A 20,129-nucleotide genomic window follows, 5' to 3' on the forward strand; every position below is an offset into this window, starting at 1 on the left:
TCGTCTGCTTGTGGACCAAGTAAGGCCACTGAGCTTTAGTTCAGCATCACACACTGAATCACAGACACACAGACACACACACACACACACACACACACACACACACACACACACACACACACAGAGTGACAAACCAGGTTCAAATCACCTGAGGAAGGGTAGAGATGAGAGGACAGGCTTTTATTCTCTTTTAACATCCTGTCCGTTTCGTTCAATGAAGAGATGCAAAAACAAGACTACGTGTCTACAGTCATCTGCAGCCATGCTAACAGCTCTGTGGGGCTGTGCTCACTGGCTTTGAGCTAAATGCTAACTTAAGTTATGTTTATTTACCATGCTCACTGGCTTAACGAATGCGACTTGAATTTTAGATGTGGCACAATTACAAAATCAATAGAAAGACGTGAGTAGGCATGAGGAGAAGCAAAAATCTGCCCCGAGCGTCGCAAACCAAAGCAAAGGTTTATTTACACAAGTTGAAAATGCTCTAGCTTGAGTGAAAAATTGCATTTGGCCCTGGAGTTAATGAATCCACTTCATAAATGTTAAGAGACAAGATGAGGGAAAGGAGAGACTGGAGGAAAATAACAGAAAGAAGTGCAGTTTCTGCTGACTTCTGAGATCAAGTTAAATCACACTGAGAGGCACAATACCACACACCGTGCTCGGCGCACGCTGCTAGCCATCATACTGCTAACATTTGGCTGCTTGTGGCACATAAACACAAATGGTACAGCGGTCAAATCTGCATAAATAATGCAAGGTGAAAATTTGCTTTACTTTCTGTCTGATTACACTTTTAGCTTAGAGCATGCTAACATTTGCTAAAGCAGTAATCTTAAAGTACAGTGAGGATGCTGGGATTGTCATTATTTTGCAGGTATTTGATCATAAATCTGAACAGTGACGATGGCACTAGATGAAAAGTCAGGAAAAAAGTTATTACAATTCAGCCTGAGGGGGGCATGAATGTCTGCAACAAATTTCATGGCACATCAATATGACAGAGGAAACCAAAGTGAGAGAGACGCACTGACTGGAAGCCATTAATGTCTGTGCCTGATCTTGGGCCAGTCCATGCAGAAGATGTTGAGATATTTCACTGGATAGTTGAAAATTTTGACCTGCTGATTGCACTAATTGACAAGCTGAGGGATGATCAAAGTCACTGGATTCACCCTCTGGGGATCATCAATTTATTTACAGTTGCATGACAATCCATCAAAGAGCTTTTGGTTATTATTTTGGTTTGGACCAAAGTCATGGACCGACGTTTCAATGCCTACAACCGCAGGAATAATAAGAATACAAATACCACTGAGTAGATGTGACTTGACTTGAACTATACCAACAGACAGACCAAAAGAAATCATTGAAATGAAACTCCCTTCTCCTCAAAAATGTTCAGCTTTCTAAACATGCGAGAAACTGTAGCTGCTCACATTGCTCTCTGTCTCCCTGATGAGCGACTCTTCAAACACTCCCATGCCCTTGTTATGCCGCATTGTGAGCCTGCCATTCAAAGCTTTCACTCTTAATTTCCACATACATTCATCAGACACAATAACGAGGCTAATTTCAGGCTAAATAATTGTCACCTGCCCGAGTTCCTCGCAGTGGGTGTGTGTCATGTCTTTGAGGACTCCTCGCTCTGCTTCCAAACACTGCAGGACCTGAAAAGCAATAACAGGAGGGAAAGAGGGAGAGCATCTTCTTTGAAAGTGAAATGTGTCCTTCCTCCCTGCAGGTAAATGTGTCTGTGCTATGAGCTTGCACACTTTTCAGATGATGATGATGAAAGAGCGGTTCAAGTCTGCTTGAAGATGAAAGAGATGTCTGTGTTCCTCTCTGGATTCATTACTCTCAATTCAGGTGTCTTTTACACACTCCTCCGATATACCTCCCTTCCACCTTTCGGTCCTCACCCATCACTATTCAAACCCCCGCTCAGCTGTCAGATCCCAGTCTCTACAGCTCAATGGAGTCATCTTCACCCAGAGACGTCCACTAATAGGATCACAATGATGCTCAAAGGACTTTGATGGGGAAATTGAGACAAATCGGCTTGAATTTCACAGAGGTTGTTGTACCTTGCCGGCCTGCACTAACTGATTTCCTTGTAGGAAATCTCATTCTCAACATTCAGGGACTTAACAGACAAATGAATGCTTTGCGAAATGCATTTTCACACTCCCACACTTTAATAAACTGAAGGTCAAATCTGTTTGAAGGATTGCATTTTGGTTTATTTCTCACCTGCAGGATATGGGAAAAAAAGGGTTTGTCAAACATTTTATTGTATGTCTTCCTTCTGGTTGTCATTGCTGTTGGAAAGCTAGTCATGCTGGGTAAATTGGCCAAGGTTAGATGGGTCAGACTGCATGTTGTGTTATTTTTCTTTGTGGTTTGTTTTGTTTCCTTGTGTTATATTTATTTATTTTTTCCACTGAATTCTATCATTATATTTTCTGACTGGTTCTTCATCAGATCTAGGTTGGCTCATCTCTGTAGATTTCTTTCAGACGAGCTTTTGTGACGAAGGGCTGTGCTGTATGAATAAATCTGACTTCTAGCAACCATCAAAATGAGTTGAACGTCTGGTTTGCATCCCATACGCTGTAATTGCGTTGAATATACAATATTTAACTTCACTTGCACGTCACGGTTGTCTTGTGCAGAGAAATGCCTTTTATGAAGACGTATGTTGGCACAATGCAGGTAATAATGGTGAAAGGATCACCAAACAACACAAAGGAAGAAAAACCTTCAGACATAATAGACTGAAAGCATGAAGCATTCACTCTCTGACTGTGGTACATGTTGTTGCCATTGTGATGATATGACAGACAGACAGACAGACAGACAGACAGACAGACAGACAGACAGACAGACAGACAGACAGACAGACAGACAGACAGACAGACAGACAGAGAAAACAAATTACAGGGAACAAAGCTCAGGAATGAGAGTATATCTGACGGTTTACCGTGATGTTTGTTACAACGCGAGTCATCCTGATTGACTGTCTGACAGAGCTGATAATCTGGTCTCTTCTCTGTCTGTCACTGGCCATTCTCCTCATGTGGTCCACTCTGTGGTGGCAGGAAAGGAAAGGAAAGGAAAGGAAAGGAAAGGAAAGGAAAGGAAAGGAAAGGAAAGGAAAGGAAAGGAAGAGGAGGAAAGAGGGCAGCGCCAGTCCTTAATACACCAACATCTGCAGGGTCTGTTTCATGGGTCATAAAGCATCGAAGGTGTGCAGGGTGGCAACGACAGGTCTGACCAGAGACACCGTGCTCATAAATCCTCCAGAAGATGATGGAGCGATTTAGGGATGACACCCTAGATTCTGTGGCCTGTATATCCCACGGGGAGTATTGAACAAGAGGAATGAGAGTAAAGGAAATAATGCGTTTTGAGGAGTGATGGATTGTGTGATTGTTGTGAATGAATCCCACAGAATGACACCTCTCACCTGTTGGTCTGCATTGAACTTTTTTCTTTATTTTGATGCCGTTTACTCCTTTCCAGAAACTCTCTAATTCACATTTATGCAATATAATGTATTCAAGACAGAACTGCTGTACGTGAGAGTAGTCTGATAATCAGACCGAATAACCCTTTCATTTTACCTTGGAAATGGAAATATGGGCAGCAGCTCAGGCTGACAAAATGTTTCTTTTTGGAGCTGCAACAATGTGTGAGATGCAAAAAAAATAAGCAAAATAAACTCAATAAAATCAAGAACAAGTCGCTGGAAACATTCCTGGAAAAAGCTCATCAGAATTCGATCGCTTCTCTCTTAAAATCGTACACAAAAGAGCGAATTTGTCAGTTTTTGTTTTAGCATACTAGTTAAATCACAAGTTTCCACACCCAACTCCCTGCATGCGGCAGACCTCCCACAGAGCTCAGAGAAGCTCCCAGGAAGTTATATAAAGTCCTCCCAGTCGGCCTGTCAGTTCTTCCCTCCAAACCATGACTGAGAGCTGAACAAACACATAACCAGCGTGAGGCACATATGGACTTTTCAGCCTTAAAATCTGATTGATTTGATTCAAATTTCAAAAATAAAACTGTCCTGTAGTGCATTTATCAGAGATCCCATGTTCAGTGAGAGCTGAAAATATAATGGAATAGCGGTATTCAAGCATTTATTGATTGAAGTGGAAAATAATGATGGCCTGGTATACTTCAGTACTTCAATCCTTAATTTGATCCTGCTGTTCTGATTTGTATTAGATTCCTTAATATGAAATACGAACGGTTAAATGTTTCTTTCATTTATCCATTCATCCATTTATCCCTGTTTGCTTGCTGCTAATAAACAGCTGGAAAGGCTTTTGGATGCCTGTGTTTAAATGTGCTCTCCATGCAAGATGCTGTCAGCAAGCGCTGCACCATCACTAGAGTTTTTAGCCACTCTAGTCATGACAGCAACGTCAGTCTGTCCATCAGTCAACCAGACTGACAAGTACTGGATGGATTTCCCTGAAGTTTTGTACAGACATTCCTGGTCCCCCTGACTTTTCCTGTAGCGCCACCACCAAGTCCTCAGGAACAGGGCTGGACTGTGAGGCAATCGTGGTGTAGCAGCCACAGTCTGTTATGAAACTTGCTCCACCATCAAGTGACAGATACTCTGTCAAGTGACAGATATTCTGTCACAGATACTCTGTCACTTGATGGTGAATAAATTTTCCGAGGCATTACGAACACCCCTAAAATTAGTCTAAGTCTAGAGGAGCAATATGATTAAATCATTTCATTCCACTCATGGATGAGGGAGGCTGACAGGAAGTCAGCCGCCTCACCCAAAGGAAGTCTCGTGCATGCATGCTGTCCACAGGCTCGGTTCTCCAGTTTGTCTTCATATATTCATGTAAAAATGTGCCTTTGCCTCCAATTCTTTGTTTTATGGCCAAAACCCCACAAAGCTGAAGACATTCCCATCAGTCTCAGCTGTACTTTGTCTTTCAGTCTAATGAGCAAACCATTACCATTGTCACTGACAGCCTGTTGGCATGCCAATGTTAGCATTTAGCTCAGCGCACCAGTGTGCCTACATACAACCTCACACACAAGCTAACACGACTGTAGACTGTTGTTACTGAAATGTGATTCGGTAGCTGTCTGTTAGTACATTTAAGGACCATAAAATGCCATTCTTTATGAACAAAATAACCAAAAATCTCTGCACACTCACACTCTTCCAGTTCAGTCTTTATGGAACTGTACATCCCTCACAAGTGGGAAGTGGGAGAACTCCATCGAGCTCCAGGAGACTGAAATGAATGTTCCCTAATGCCTATTATTTTAATTGAAGGCAATGAATGACTGGCTTTTATGGTTAACCTGCATATCACCTTTGCACACCATATCAGGAAACTGCTCTTATCTATGTATCATGGTCATAAGAGGCATTTCCAAAATGACCCTGGTCTCTGAAGACATGTTATCCTCTATTAGCATGACTTTACACCAGTTGAAGGCAATCACTAGTGATTCTTAATTAAACATGATCAGCGCAGTCTAAGTCTTCATTTCTGTCTCGATAAGCCATAAGAGCTCTCCTGGGTAAAGTGAGAGCTAACATACAGTGGGTGGGGTGGGGGGGGGGATTATGATTAGCTTTAAGCTCTGCTTTGCTCCTGCTGCCCTTGTTCGTCCTCAGCAGCCTGTCCTTAGAAGGCTGAGACGCCCCAGTGAGTTGAAGGAACATGCATTTATATCACCGATGTGGTCGTTAAAACCCTCCAGAGTTTTCATCTCAGTCCAGCTTCAAAAACTGACATTTTAAGCTACATTGCAATTAAGTGGCTCACATTTGGGTTGGGCCTCCAAGAGGACCGTTACCATAAGATAATTTGGCAACTGAAGGCTTGTTGAATTACTTAAGGGGGTGAACTATATGTAAGCTTTATTACTGCTATGGCAGATGCTTAATGAGCCTCAACAATGATAAAATATTTTATAATGACCAAACTCCAGGCAGGGGGTGCTGCAAGAGGGGGAGAAATAATTAAACAGCCCTCCGTCTGTATAGAGCTCAGAAACATTTTAAATACATCATAAAGACAAATTTGTGCAGTCTAAAAGGCCCCTCATGTCACATGTTTTACTGTGGCCTAAAATTCCTTTCAGCACTCCTGACTGACAGCCTGAGACAGTACCAATGTGTTAATACTGAGAGCAGTTTCCATGTTTCTTAAAATATTCAGTGTTTCTAATTAAAATGGTTCATTATGTATGCTGAAAACATACAAAGCTCCCAGAACAATAGCATGGTCGTGAATATTATACCTTCTCCCACATTGCTGCTTCTGGCTTGCAATGCTTTTACGTGTGCAGTGAAATATGAAAACCTTTTTAGTCATGTTGGACTTTTTCACAAACTGATCTATCTTTAATGAAACCTTGCGATCCATATGTTTAGTGCTGCACTTAAAGCACAAATTCATTTATTATTGCACGTAAATATGATGAGATTAGTGATATTCTTAGTGTCGCCTGCTGAAAGACTTCTTTGTTATAGCTAATGGTCATAAGAGCACAGTGCTCCAAATAGCTCCCTCTTACTGAAAAGACTATCAAAATCTCTTTGGAAGCTAGACAAATCACTTCAATGGCTTTCATCTCCATTTATGAAATTACCCTTTTAGCTTAAGTGCTCTGATGAATTTGCTCAAAACTGAGCGTGCTGAAGATGTATTCTCCCTCTTTTCCTTCGTTTCCCCTTTCCCCAATGTAACTGTAATTCTCTTTTAACTTTTCCAGAAAATTACTTGGATTTCTGCCTCGAATGACAGTTTGTGAAAGTTAATGTTACATTACATGGGCAGTAGTATGAGCATATTGTAAACGTGGAGGTCAAACAGCCGCATTCAAGGATAGAATTAACTATTGCGTATTCTCAAGAGTGGCAGTTGAATTTCTTAATTTTTCACCTGTCTGTCACTCGGTCCGTCCGGGTTCAGACTGAAATATCACCATCATCGGGTTCACATTTTGATCTGTCCGCTCATGACCAAATACTTGGAAACATGACTAAACATCAGCATGTGAGCATTGTCCCTGGGTGTACGCATGCTGACATTAGCACTGAGCACTAAGCACCGCTGCACAACCGCACAGAGCTGCTAGCATGGCTGTAGACCTTTAATCTTGCGAGCGTAACCCTCACTCCAAACTGTTTGCATGTAACGCCAGGCCCAGTGTGTAATGGTTTATAAAGGACTTGCAAGTGACCTTTTTTTTTACACCAGAAGCTATAAATGTAAAGTATCACCTCTGAAGTTTTGAAAAACTACCCTGCTTTCACTTCCTCAGAATCACAATCATCGGTAGGCTAATGAGTGTGCCAAGATAATGTGATTCCAAAAGATTTATAACAATCAAACAGTGGAGCGGCCAGGGAGATTGAGCCATTTCACAGACCAGGGGATAGATATCACTATTGCCTTAACTGCAGCCCCTATTTCCACTTCTCATTGCAAGAGAGAATACTGATTTAAGCTATCATCTTCAGACAGGTGCTCTTATAGCCATCATCCATTCCCATTAGGCTTCAATCACACCCACTGATCCCGCTAGACAAAATAGGTCTAGAGGGAGGATACCTTATAGTAAAGATGTATTAAACGTACCGCACTAAAATGTATTCATACAAGAAAATTGCTCATGGTGGTGTACTTTGGTATCCTCCATGGCTCTTTGTTCAAGTGTATTCAGAGAGAAGGGACCAGCAGAGACACAGTTGAAATGATTGGATTTATTTAAAGCTAAACACCGGCATACATGATAAAATATGCTTGCACGTGCACATCTGGACCCAGTGGATAAAAGATGAGAGCATTTTACACATTTTTTCTGTCATCTGCTATGGAAATATGCAAGATAATGTGGCCCTTTGGGGGAGATGCAAGACAAACACAATACAAAGTATCCAGGGGTTTCTGCAGGCTGAGGAAATTGATCAGGAAACCAAAAACAGCATCGTCTTGCCTATTTCTATTCACCATTCAAAATGGTTGGTGTACTAAAATAATGCATAACTTCCATTCGCGGTGTTTAAAACATTCAGCAGCTTGCAGGCACACATACTTGCACAATCCTATTACACATGACACAAAGCATGCTAAGTGCGTCTAAGGCCTTGAATTTTATAGCTCATTTGTGCTCAGTGCCAAAGATCTCTTTACTATGTGCAGTTCACAGGAATCCTTGGTTAGGATTGCATTTGCTTATTACATCTTCACGTATCAATGACAAATATCAGGGTCCATGGAAAATTCCAGCTTTGTTTCTCTTCTTCAACAGTCTGTTTTCATTCCTGTGTGAACCTTGAAACACTGAATAGAGCTGACACACTGTAGCTCTGTAAACAGAGGTTGAGGAGTGGCGCTTTAATGAGAGCTGCTGCAGGATTGTCAGGACGTGAATCTGCTGCCATCTGCTGGACAAATACTGAAGCGCACTGCTGCTGTGGCTGTAGAACTGCTATAACTGACAATTCGGACTTTAACTCCAATTCACAAACTTAAGAATGAAAGTGACCTATCAGATTTCTTCCATATTAAAACTATTTTTGAACTGGTTGTCAACTCTTTTGGCTTCTGTCCACCAAAAACGAAATACTAGTATTTTCCTTCTCAATTTATCGAGGCTGGAAAGGCTAAAACTAGTTAGTTTATCACAATAAATACAGGATTATTAGAGAGAAATCAGACAAAAATTAGCATAATTTTGTGCAGAAGAAATATACCTCTGATCTGATCCCAGTATGGAAACCAGAGGTGAGTACACCTTGTCTGAAACCAGTTTTGGTGTCATTGTACAAATTTCCATTGAATAAATAATGTGTATAATTCAGCATTGTTTCAGGCTATCATTTGTATTTGAACTGAATATTTCATCAAATGTTTGTTGTTCTTTTTCTCCTTCATCTATCAGGTTCAAACAAGAAGAACAAAGCTTCATGTAGTTTACATCTTCATTTTCTGAATTGTTAGTGGGATACTAAATGCTCCAGTTTGGCTTTTTCTTGTTTCCATTTCAGCCAAGTTCCTATTATTTCATTCTTATTTAAACATTTATATGTTGTAAATATAATTTACATTGTTCTTTCACATGGAGGATATAAGGATGCCGCAGAAAATAAGCGTAACGCTCTGATGGCCTGAGTGTTCAGTATTCTGCCCGTCTATGTGAACAGCTGCTGCGTTTAAGTTTGCACTCATGCGACACACCCAGTATTCTTGTTATTGAACTGATGCAAACCTTTTCAACATACAATCACAACAGCGGGTACAATCAATGCCTCCAACAAACCAACAAATGATTACAAAACTGAGGTAACTCACAGATGAAGCGTCGCAGTAATCCCTCAGAAACCATCTGGTCACATTAGCAAAGGTCCAGACATTCCAGGCCAGTTTAATATTTAGTCCAAAACAGTATAATAATTACGAAAAGCTGTTTTATCATCTCAGATTACCCAGCAGATTTTTTCTCTGTCATAACTTCAGTGAGGATGGTGACATCTTGGTTTGAAGATGGCTGCTGCACTCTGACCTTTCGACTGACATCTCTGTTGGCCAGTTAGGATCTCCCACACCATGTCCTCAGCCGACAATAGCCAAGGACACTCCGCATTGAAAAGAAGTGTCTGTCGCTCTTTTCTTTTTCTCTTCTTCTCTTCTTTTTTTCCTTGAGTGTTCGAGGTCACATGTTGGTTCATCGGTGGTCTCTAGGGTGAACACAAGAGTGAGCAGTGAGACCACAGAGTGATTTCTGTTACTTGGCCCTTTGTTATCGCTGCTGTGAGTGTATCTCGAGCACCGAGGAACCGTGTCTGGCATGAGAAATAGCACAGCATGTGGCATTCAGTGCTCCCTTCTCACTAAAGGACACACTGCGTTAGATTATTCCCTCGGGTAAATGATAGCAGGAGAGGACGGTGAGACCAGGAGGGACACCTGTTTGACATTCACTGACTGAAACCTAGAAATCATCTAAGATGTTGCCAAATTAACAGCACAAATTGGTCTCTTGCTCATCAGCCCAAGCAGTCTCTGATGTTTTAGAGCAAAAGATAGCAAAAGGACAGCCAGTTTTTGACTTGCTTTGACGCTTTGTGTTTGTGCAAGCATGGCATTTGGAGAAATTGGGGCAAACCCGCGTTATCCGACTCTGTATCGAAAGGACAGTCTCCTTTTGTTGCATCTTCGCTTTGTGATTAATGCTGCCATGTCAGGTGTAGTTTTCGTTCATTTCCAGTATGTTATTTGCTCACAGAGGTCAGTCATAGGAAATGTATTTTTGTTGATGAAAATGAATCCACAGAGGCTTTAGCAGGAAAACAGCCAAGAATGCTCTCGCCTCAGAAGAAACCAGAGCGTCGAGCTCATTGCTGATGAAATGCGGATGTGATTTCCACAGTGCTCTATCTTTTAGATGGATAAAAAATATGACCGCACCATGTGACAAATGTTGTGTCACATCAAGTGATGCATGGTATTCCTCCCCTGGGGAGCACAACATTCCCACACATGACTGTGGCTTGCAGTGGGACACCAGGGGATCCACCGAGGCTGGAATGTGGCAACATGGGAAGTTTGTTGATCATCGCTGTCACATTCGCTCACAGTTAAATGACCAAAGGCACACAAACAGCAATATTGTCAGTCTCTAAAAGCTTTAATACTGCTCAAGTGAAATTTATAACGACTATAAAAGTCACAGTGTAAAAACCAATAAATCTGTTTTCTATCCCATCGTTGGTTTTTGGAGAAAAAGTTCAAATTCAGAATTCTTTTTCTTTATTTCCATGCACTTATATGAATTATGAGCCTCTGCCTAATGGATGACAGAGATGTCAGCTTACAGGAAATCTGCATACTATTGTCTCCATTTCAGTGAAATGATGATGATTTTACCTATAACATAGAGATCAAATGATCACATACACAAACTAAGGTCATATTCATATAGAATCGGTGTATGCATCTCACACAGTAACTGCTTACCTGCAGTCCTGTCATCTACAGTATGTTTAGTCATTTGTTGTTATCAAGAATCCATCTTTTTTCCATTAATTCAGTCAGTTTTGATCATTGAACAGTGTTTTTTTTTTTTTTTTGATGAAAACAGAAAGTTTACTTGTGAGTCACTGCAGCGTTAGACAGGCAGCACTGTCTGATTGAATCTCTCAAAGGAAGCAGAGCGTCGGTTGCTACGTGGGCGGACGTTTCACACTGGCATTCAACAGCCTTGAGCAGGTTTTAAAGCATTTAAACTTATTGTAGTACAGTATGAGCCTACACCTCCAATCGAAGATGGCGTACTGTGAAACCGTCATTATGCTCACTTAGTAAGCTACCTTTTCCACCACCTCCACTCTGAACGTGAACACTTTGTCTTGTTCAAAGGTTTGGAAGGGCTTTCTGCGAGCGCAGCCATGAAAAGATTACATCAGGTAAAACCTCCCAACACAAGTGGGAGGATTTCACACCCAATCCAAAAAGCTGGAGGAGAATCAGGTGCATTTATCATTTTAATTGCCTACGTGAGCCTATGCAAATTGAGAATCTATGATAATTAAAGGAGCATTAAGTAATCCATGACCTTCATCAATCATTGTAACTGTCTCATCCCACACAAGCCCTTGGCACAGCCCCCTCTGCTCTCGTGCCCTACATTTTCCCAGTTAAGGTGAGTAGAGATGTAACAGCAAGGTCGAGTGGACAGCCACAAAGGTTATGCTGTAACATCAGTACTGCTTTGTCACTGCTTCACACAGCAGGTCCAGGACAGAGCAGGTGAAAATGTGGACATGGGTAGACTTCAACTGTCAATAACTACGGATGTGCTTACTGTGGACTATGACGATCACTTTTTTTGGTGTGAGGCAACAAAAAACTCATTTTATATGAAGGCGGATATTCATGATATTCTCTCTTACTTCAAATAAACCTGTAAAGGACCTAATATTGTCTGCAAATACTTGACACTGTAAATGATTAGCAACGAGTAACATTAGCCAGAATTCCATAGTGGTTCATAAATGCAGGATGCTGTTTGTCATCCATCATATTAATATCAGATGTAAGGCACAGTATGATACTAGTAGAAAGAAATGTAGAAAATGCCTACATTCCCCACATCCTAAACTCAATGTACTTTCTTTAGTGCTTTGCTTGTGCCTTTGAAACAGCTGTTGACGGTCAGCAGATCCACCAAGGTCTCTTGGAAACCCAAAGATCAGCCAGGCAGACAATGAAATGTCTTCAACTTTAATCTGCAGCCAGTGCAGGAAGGAGCATCTAAAGGTCACATCTTATTACCTTTGCTGTCTGCTAAGTTTGAATTCCTTCAATATTTTGCAGCCAAATACTGATAAGCATATACAGTAGGAGGTGTCATCTTTATTTGCCATCTTTGCTTTGAACAAAGCACCTCATTCACACCATATTCATGTGCAACACAACATAAGCTTTGCTAATGTAAAAACAGACCTTGAAATTCGTGCCACCTTGAAGAAACTTTGAAAGCCACCTTCCCTGGGCTTTATTTCTGCAGGCCATTTTAAATTCCACAACATTTCCATCCCTTTTGTTACTTCAGGTTAGCTATAATGCTAATTAGATACCAGCTTGTTGTTGTCCAACTCTGTGCTGCATAGCAATGAGACGGATCTAACACACTCCTCGCGCCCTTTGAGCCCTTGTCTCTGCTACCAGCAATGCTCCCAGCTCAGCCTTGTGAAGGAGCTGAAGAAACAATCATCCTGCACATTAATTCTCTCTGAACTTCTGCTGGACTCCCTGCAGGCCTGAAGCAAGCTGTTGTAGATGCAGTCCTACTGAGAAACTCCGACATGCACAAGCTGCCAAACAGCCAATCTCACTTCTATTTATTTTCCATGAGCACTGAGATTCATATATTTCCTGCGTAGTGTATGCAGCAATCACTTGTGGGGCATTAGCATGTCAAAAATTGAGGATTGCTCCAGGATTATGGGAAGTAGCTCTGTGATTACACAGAATTAAAAATAAATCAGTGTTTACCACAAACATTCAATTTATTATTTAACATTTTTCAATCTTAAAACCTTCATCAGTAAGGAAACGCTTCTTCTTACAAAGTGTACAGTCGGTCTAAAGAGACTATGAATGCAGATTCACAGAATCCAGACTAAAATAACAACTTGGATGGATTCTTACAAGATTTTGTAGAGACATCCATGAGTTTTGCATTTGTGGTTTTGGGCAAAATCTCTCAAAAACAGTTGGATGGATTACCATGAAGTCTGAAACAGACATTCATGTTCCCATGAGGAACTTTACTAATCCCCTGACTTTTTGTCTTGTGCAATCATCCGGTCAAAAATGTCCTCTGTCCAACACTTTAACATCATTTGTTAAACTGCCTGTTAATTCTTTTATATTAAGACTCATCTGACACCACACAGAGCTGCTACTGTGGCTGTGGGCTCTTAGTCCTGTTCCAATGATCCACATTCACAGTTCAGTTTCTGAGAAGAGCTCAGCCAACATTTCCCCTCTCCAGTGTTGCCAAGCAGGCAGGTCTCTGCTCTTACTGCTTGCTCAGATACTTTCAACAGGCCTGTCCCAGAATATTCTTCACCTGTCCCCCAAAAAGCCTCAGCGCTTAAAAGCAGACAAACATTTGCTTAGGCTACTCGGTTGTAATGGAAAGAGAAAAAGCTGCTTGAAACTGACATGATGATGTTATTGATGTAGTCACATCTGCTGTTGTCAGACTAACTCAGTTCATTTACTTTGTGTGCTCTTTTCCTTTTGAAGTTCAAAGTAAAGCATATTTATAAATTTGTGAATCAAGCTGATTTTTTTCCGTATGATGCTTATGATAAACATTGGTATTATTCTTATATCCTATGATTTGTTGTTACTTCATAGTTTTTTTTTAAGGTTTATACTTCTAGACTTTTTTGTCCCTTGAAAAGAACATTGTGACATAAATAAATAAATGGCATAATATATGTGGAAAAGACACCAGTGCCCTCAACACACTGATGTGACATTTGTGTCTTGTTTACTGGCACCTCATTAACCTTCTGTTTCCTCTCACCCTATTGTCTCACAAGGCAGCCATATTACAGAATAAGAGAAGACATATTAGTGGTGTATAGTGTCCCTGATTACTTCCTATAAAACAGATTCTCCCTCGCCTGCTTTTGGATTTCTGGCAATGTACCCAATTAACTGTGTGTCTACCAGCGTCCTGCTGGTGCTCTGCTAGCCTTGCTGTGGGCATGTTTGTGTCGGTGCTAGCGGGTGCAAACCCATTAGGCTCCTGCAGAGAATTCTTTGAAAAAATGAAACCGTTTTTTTTTCTGGCTGCCCTCTGTAATTATCCTAAGAACCTCTAAACATCTTACCAAACGTGTTTGCGGTGTGACTTGTAAAAGAGGACTGTGTGTTATCATGAGGAAGATGCAGTTATAATTGAGCTAAGCTGCAGAAGTTGGCTGAATCTGTCGCAATGATTTTTTCTCCAGGTTACGAGAGCAAACTTGATACCAGATGGGTGAAAAACAACTCATGCATGTATTTATAAAACTCGGTGTGTCAGAATTAAAAATACATTCAGCTTTAGCGGGCAGGTACAGAAAGCTACTGAGACAGATGGGTGTATCCACCAGCACTGGATACACTGGATCCTCGTTTTCATGTACAGTCATTGATATTCCACTGAAGCTGAGGCTACTTAACATTGATTTATCATCCATGCTGCTGCATCTCCAGATGTTTAATGGCCAGTTGACATTTGATAGCACATAGATAGGATCATGTGCACCACTGGTGGTCATTGGCAGCACTTCTTACTTGGTATGCAAAGGTAAGCCTCCACCTGCTCTGTCAGATAGGCAGCTGAGTGAATATGCAGATCATGGCTTCTCTGTCCACTGCCAGATGGTGCCTCTCAAACTGTGTCTACTAAAAAAGATGCTGTCCAAAGCTAGAGATGACCCAACAAAGGCCCTGTGTTTATGCTATTCTGTATTATTGCTTTGAACTAAGCTGGCAACAAGCTCAGAAAATAAAATCTCAACATGTGAGCATTAGTGGACGGGGAGGGGGAGGAGGAGGAGGAGGAGAGGGAGGAAACAGTTGTTTTTGGAAGTCTTCCAGATAGAGGCTGGGGTCACATCAGCTGGGAAATGGAGAGACTATCTGGGAATTCCATGCTGCTGCGTACTTTCCGCATTTGAAAGACCCTTCCAGAAACCAGGCTCTGACTGGATGAAATCATCAGAGGGGCAGGAAGTGGCGTCTGTCGCCAGTGCGTCAAGACAATGGCTTTTACAACACAGCTTTTTTTTTTTTTTTTTAAATTAACAAGAATCATGCCACACTAATCAACTTCAACACATTAATCAACTTCCAACTTCAACACAGCCATGAGTGATTGATTTAATAAGGTTTTGAAGTTCTTAAACTGATTGAATCGTGATATTTAGATAGGATGAAGATATTTAGACTGGATGGTATATGAGAAATTATTGTATGATGGAAATAAAATTGCCCTCTCAGAAAGCTCTCAGCTGACGTTTTGCTGCACAAAGTTCAGTAAACATGGTCGTCTTTGTCCTAAAGCTCCAAACCACAAAACAGCTTGCTTCTGTTTCTATGAAACATGCAAGTGTGTAGGATGGAAAGTGTCCATTACAAAATGGACCTGCCACGTTCAAGAAAGCGGTCCAGAATTTCATTTTTAGTACGAATGAATAAGTATCATTCAACATTATACAATTTTAAGATGTTTGTAATGTAGAATTCCATATTTTTTTGTATACATATGGATTGTACCTTCAGGTTATAAGGTTTAATTATGCTTCTGAGGTCTGAGCTGCAGCAGAGAGGGCCACTTTTTTGGACCTAATTCACCCTAATTTTGTAACTCGAACATGACTCCAGTAAAATTTTAATTGGTTGTCTTTTAGGATTAATATAGTAGCTGTGTATGTGTACAGGTGTATGGACAGGTGTACTACAGAGGGAAGGTGCCACGCTGAGGCTGCAGACTGTACAAATGGTGTCCAGTGTTACGCCACTGATGATACTAACAACAACAGTTCATATACTTTAGACATTATTTATATGCAAACACTGTTGTTGTCTTGAAGGTCTGAAAAGTGGTCACTGGTATCACTGGTAATCATGAGTGTAATCCATTATAAATATAGAAATACAATTAATACACAAGTCGTGATTATAGCAGCTTCAACAGTTTGTGTACCAACCTCCTCTTCATCAAAAACTCTAAGGGCTGTAGACTTATGACCCATTTACCTTGTTTAAAATGTAGGCTTTTCAATTGTGAACGTATTGAAAAAAAATTGAAATTTAAGTCAGAATCAAACAACCAATGCCGGTTATTTTAGTCTGCCACTGTCATGCTGAGGCACTCTTTCTTCACCCCGACAAGAAGCCTTGAAAACTTCTATTTCATCACACTTTTCTTCATGGGAAAAAGCACAGATTTCTGGGTCATTTCTTCTATGAATGGTGAATGGAGCCAGACAAGGCTGACACAAAATGTCCGCTTCATGTTTTTCAAATGATCAGTTTGTGACCTAAATGTTAATAATGTGAACATTATTATCACAGTGCGGCCTGTAATGACTTCTTTGTGCCATCTTCTACGAGCCTAAAACATTTTTCGTGTAATGTCTGGATGTGTGTGTGTGTTTGTATAATAGCACTAGTCTTATATATTTCTTAATAATGCTATCGTTGTGTAACCCAGATTGCAACCAAATCAATAATGACACTTGAGAGCTAAAGAGCTGTTTATCAGGCTGCCAATGTATCTGTGTCAATGACACAGTAAGGCAGGACTATACGTAAGGATGCTATTTTGTTGTTCAATGAAACAGAATTTCTGGTGACATAACATCAGTTACTATCAGCAACTTTACTTGAGTCACTGAGCGAGAGTCACACATTGTCAGGAGTTGTGTCTGTATGTAAAGGCAGCCGAAGACAAAAGAGTCTTCTTCAAGGTTAGTAGTTAAGGTTTTAAAAGTAAAGTGGATCAGCAGCAAACATTTGCAGCCGAATGAGATGTGAACATTAAAGCAGCAATTATGAATTCATTTTGGATCCAGCAGTATTAGAAATCAAATGCAAATTTCCTCACATTGCATTGTGATAAATACATGCATATTAATAAGGATCTAAGTGTTTAATAGTGTTATCCAATATCTGCAGTGATCAAACACTGCATCCCTAAATGGAAAGAACACGCCTGTGATATGAATGAGAATAACATGTTTTTGTTGCAAGAAACACGTCCGGATCATGTTTTTTATCCTGTGTCAAACTCGTGATGAGCAGCTGCCAATGAAAACATGTTTACAACATGTCAAGTATCTTGAAGAAGGAAGGCCCGGCTGGCTCAGGACCGGAACATGTTCGAGCCACAGTGTACTGAAAAACACTGACCCAAGAGTGAAAATAGACTGTCCGCTCTTCAGGCTCTGAACTTCACCCTACTCACGGTAACGAATGACAGTGTGTGCCTGACGAAGAAAAGAGGCTGAAGGTTGTTTTCCAAATCAATTTTCTGCTGTTTTCTATCATGCAAGGTTATTCTTCATCTTTTTATTGGAGTCTGAGAAAAAGAAAATGTAGTTGTATTCTCTGTTGGCTCCCTTCTTTTGAGCGAAGCTACGGCAGTTGAAAGGCTGTGAACCAATATTAAAACAAGTGCACACAAAAAGAAAAGTGTATCATAAAAATAAAACAAAAAATAATCTATATATTTGTCTCTTCCAAAATAAACGAGTAAAACTGATACTCCAACTGCACCGGCAGTGGTGTCAACTGCTGAAAATCTTATTTCTGGTTCCCAAACTCAGACAAAACCAGAACCGAGGTTTTGTCAGGAATGTCTTTTCTCGATTCATTTGAGCCGGAGTGCATCATCTCAGCAGATCCTTCAGTAAGTCTGAGGACTTAAACTCTCCTCCAGACAAACCATGAAACAAGAAATAAGATACAAAGGAAAAAGGCCTTTGGCTGGAGGCAAAGCCGCCCAAATGAATTCAGAATTCCATACAAGCTCAGATCAACGTGCTGTATGTAGATATCTTAGAGTGTGAGGAGAACTCGAAAGTTCCTCCTTCACCTTTCCGCCTGAAGCCAAATTAAAGCCCTTTCTCCACAACACTAAAAAAAGATGGATTACTGGCTCTTCTTTCTGACAGAATCAACTGAACCAGCAGTTTCCCTGTAGGAAGTTCCTTTCTCCCTGTCAGGCCCATAAGACTGTGCTTCAATAGAAGGAGCAGGGGAGGGCCTCCTCGCTTCAGGCTGAAGTGACCTGGCGCTGACACTCGAGGCTGTCTGTCGGGCAAAGCGGCCAGTTAGGGGGAAAGTATTGTTCAGGGCTGCCGGCAGAGGAAGCTAACTCAGACACTTTCCATCAGCTCTCTGCCTTTTCAAACTTCTCTGATTTTCCCTTTCCTGAACTTTTTCCTGTGGACTCATTGAGAAACAACCTGACAGAGTTTACTGTTAGCTGGCTCTCTGTCCGGGCTAAATATAGATTTTTTTTTTATTCATTGGACGATGGTTTTCTCACCCCTGAGGTTATATATAGGCACAGTTGTCTTTGCTTGGTCATGCCTTGACAGACAAAGACATACAGGAATGAGTGTCCAGACAGGAAGTGTGTAAACGCTTCCTGATGACACATGATAATGTAAACACATTTTTTGTGTCTGAACTGGTGAGGAGCTTCATTAAATGGACCGTGAATGATTCCTCCACTCTCTCCATTGAGGAAAATATTGAAGATAATGAGAAAAATAAGGATGTCAGTGTGCCTTTTGGGCCACAGAATAATTGTTTGGTAATAATGGGTATCGTGATATTGTGTGAGCTGTGGGGAAATCTAATGAATAGATAATGTTTTTGATATTCTATATTACTGTAACTGTTTCCTACTGTGCTTTTTTATTCATTTGAATTTTTAATGCTGTGCTCATTTTTTTTATGCTGTTTCTCAGTTTTTATGGTGTTCTGACTTCTAATATCTTGTCTGTTTTCATTCAGCATCTACATGCCGATGTGGCGTGCATGAAGCTTTTCAGAGCGGTGAGAGTTTGGAGTCTAAAAGACAAGAGCAAGTGCGTGAGGAATGGATTAAACCTCGTCTTTATCTGCTCTAACGTAAGCTGCAAATGTTAGCATGAGTGGCTAACCACCTTACCACCTACAGCGTTACAGTACCTCCAACGGTGTTACGTCCAAATGTGTTTGTTGTTCACTCTCTGTGTTATTTTGTGGGGTTCCAGGTTACAGTAGAAAAATAGCTGTCTAGGGCTCACACATCGTCTGTTTGTGGATATGTTTTTGTGTGAGCTGAGATGCAGCTGTATCAAAATTTAATGATAGCAGCTCAGTTCTGCTCTTGGTTTTGGGGATGTTCACAGTCCAGCAACTCCAGCCAAATCTGCATTAGATACCAGCTGGCTTTCTTTTTCTTTCTTCAGAAAAGACAACTCTGGAGGATTGATAATTGGCCTAAATAAACTGAATTACCCAGGGAGCACTAGGTGACGCTCACCTATTCCCGTTCTCACCTGCCTGCTTTTCTCTGTCTGTGCTTGAGGTCGTTCATCTGTGTAACACACTTAAAGTAGAGAGAAAAGAAACTATCCAGGGATTTCACTGGAAAGGAACTGAAGGCATCCTGACGACTTCACTGCACCACGGACTGAAGCTAGTGAACAAAGTCAGTAATTTTTCATGCTGATAATGAAATGGTTGTCCCCTTGCTTCGATAAATGTATGTTGTGAACATCAGCAGTATCTTTCTCACTACTTCCTGTAGAAATTCAGAATGTGCTGTGCTTATCATTGGCTCTCCCAGAAGAAGACTCACCGCAGTCTGCCTTCCTTGTAGGACCCCCAAGACCCCGAGGCGAGCAGGAAAGCTCATGACTGAGCTCTCCCACTCGAGGAGAGGCTGGGGTCTATCAGGACTAAAGCTTCATGCCTCAATGACAGTTTCTGCCCGACTGCAGCTGCAAGGACCCCTACTGACGCTCTTATCCCGCCGTATGGGCACTGCAGTGT

This window comes from Chaetodon trifascialis, chromosome 11 (genome assembly GCF_039877785.1).
Source record: "Chaetodon trifascialis isolate fChaTrf1 chromosome 11, fChaTrf1.hap1, whole genome shotgun sequence".
Classification (NCBI taxonomy): Eukaryota; Metazoa; Chordata; class Actinopteri; order Chaetodontiformes; family Chaetodontidae; genus Chaetodon; species Chaetodon trifascialis.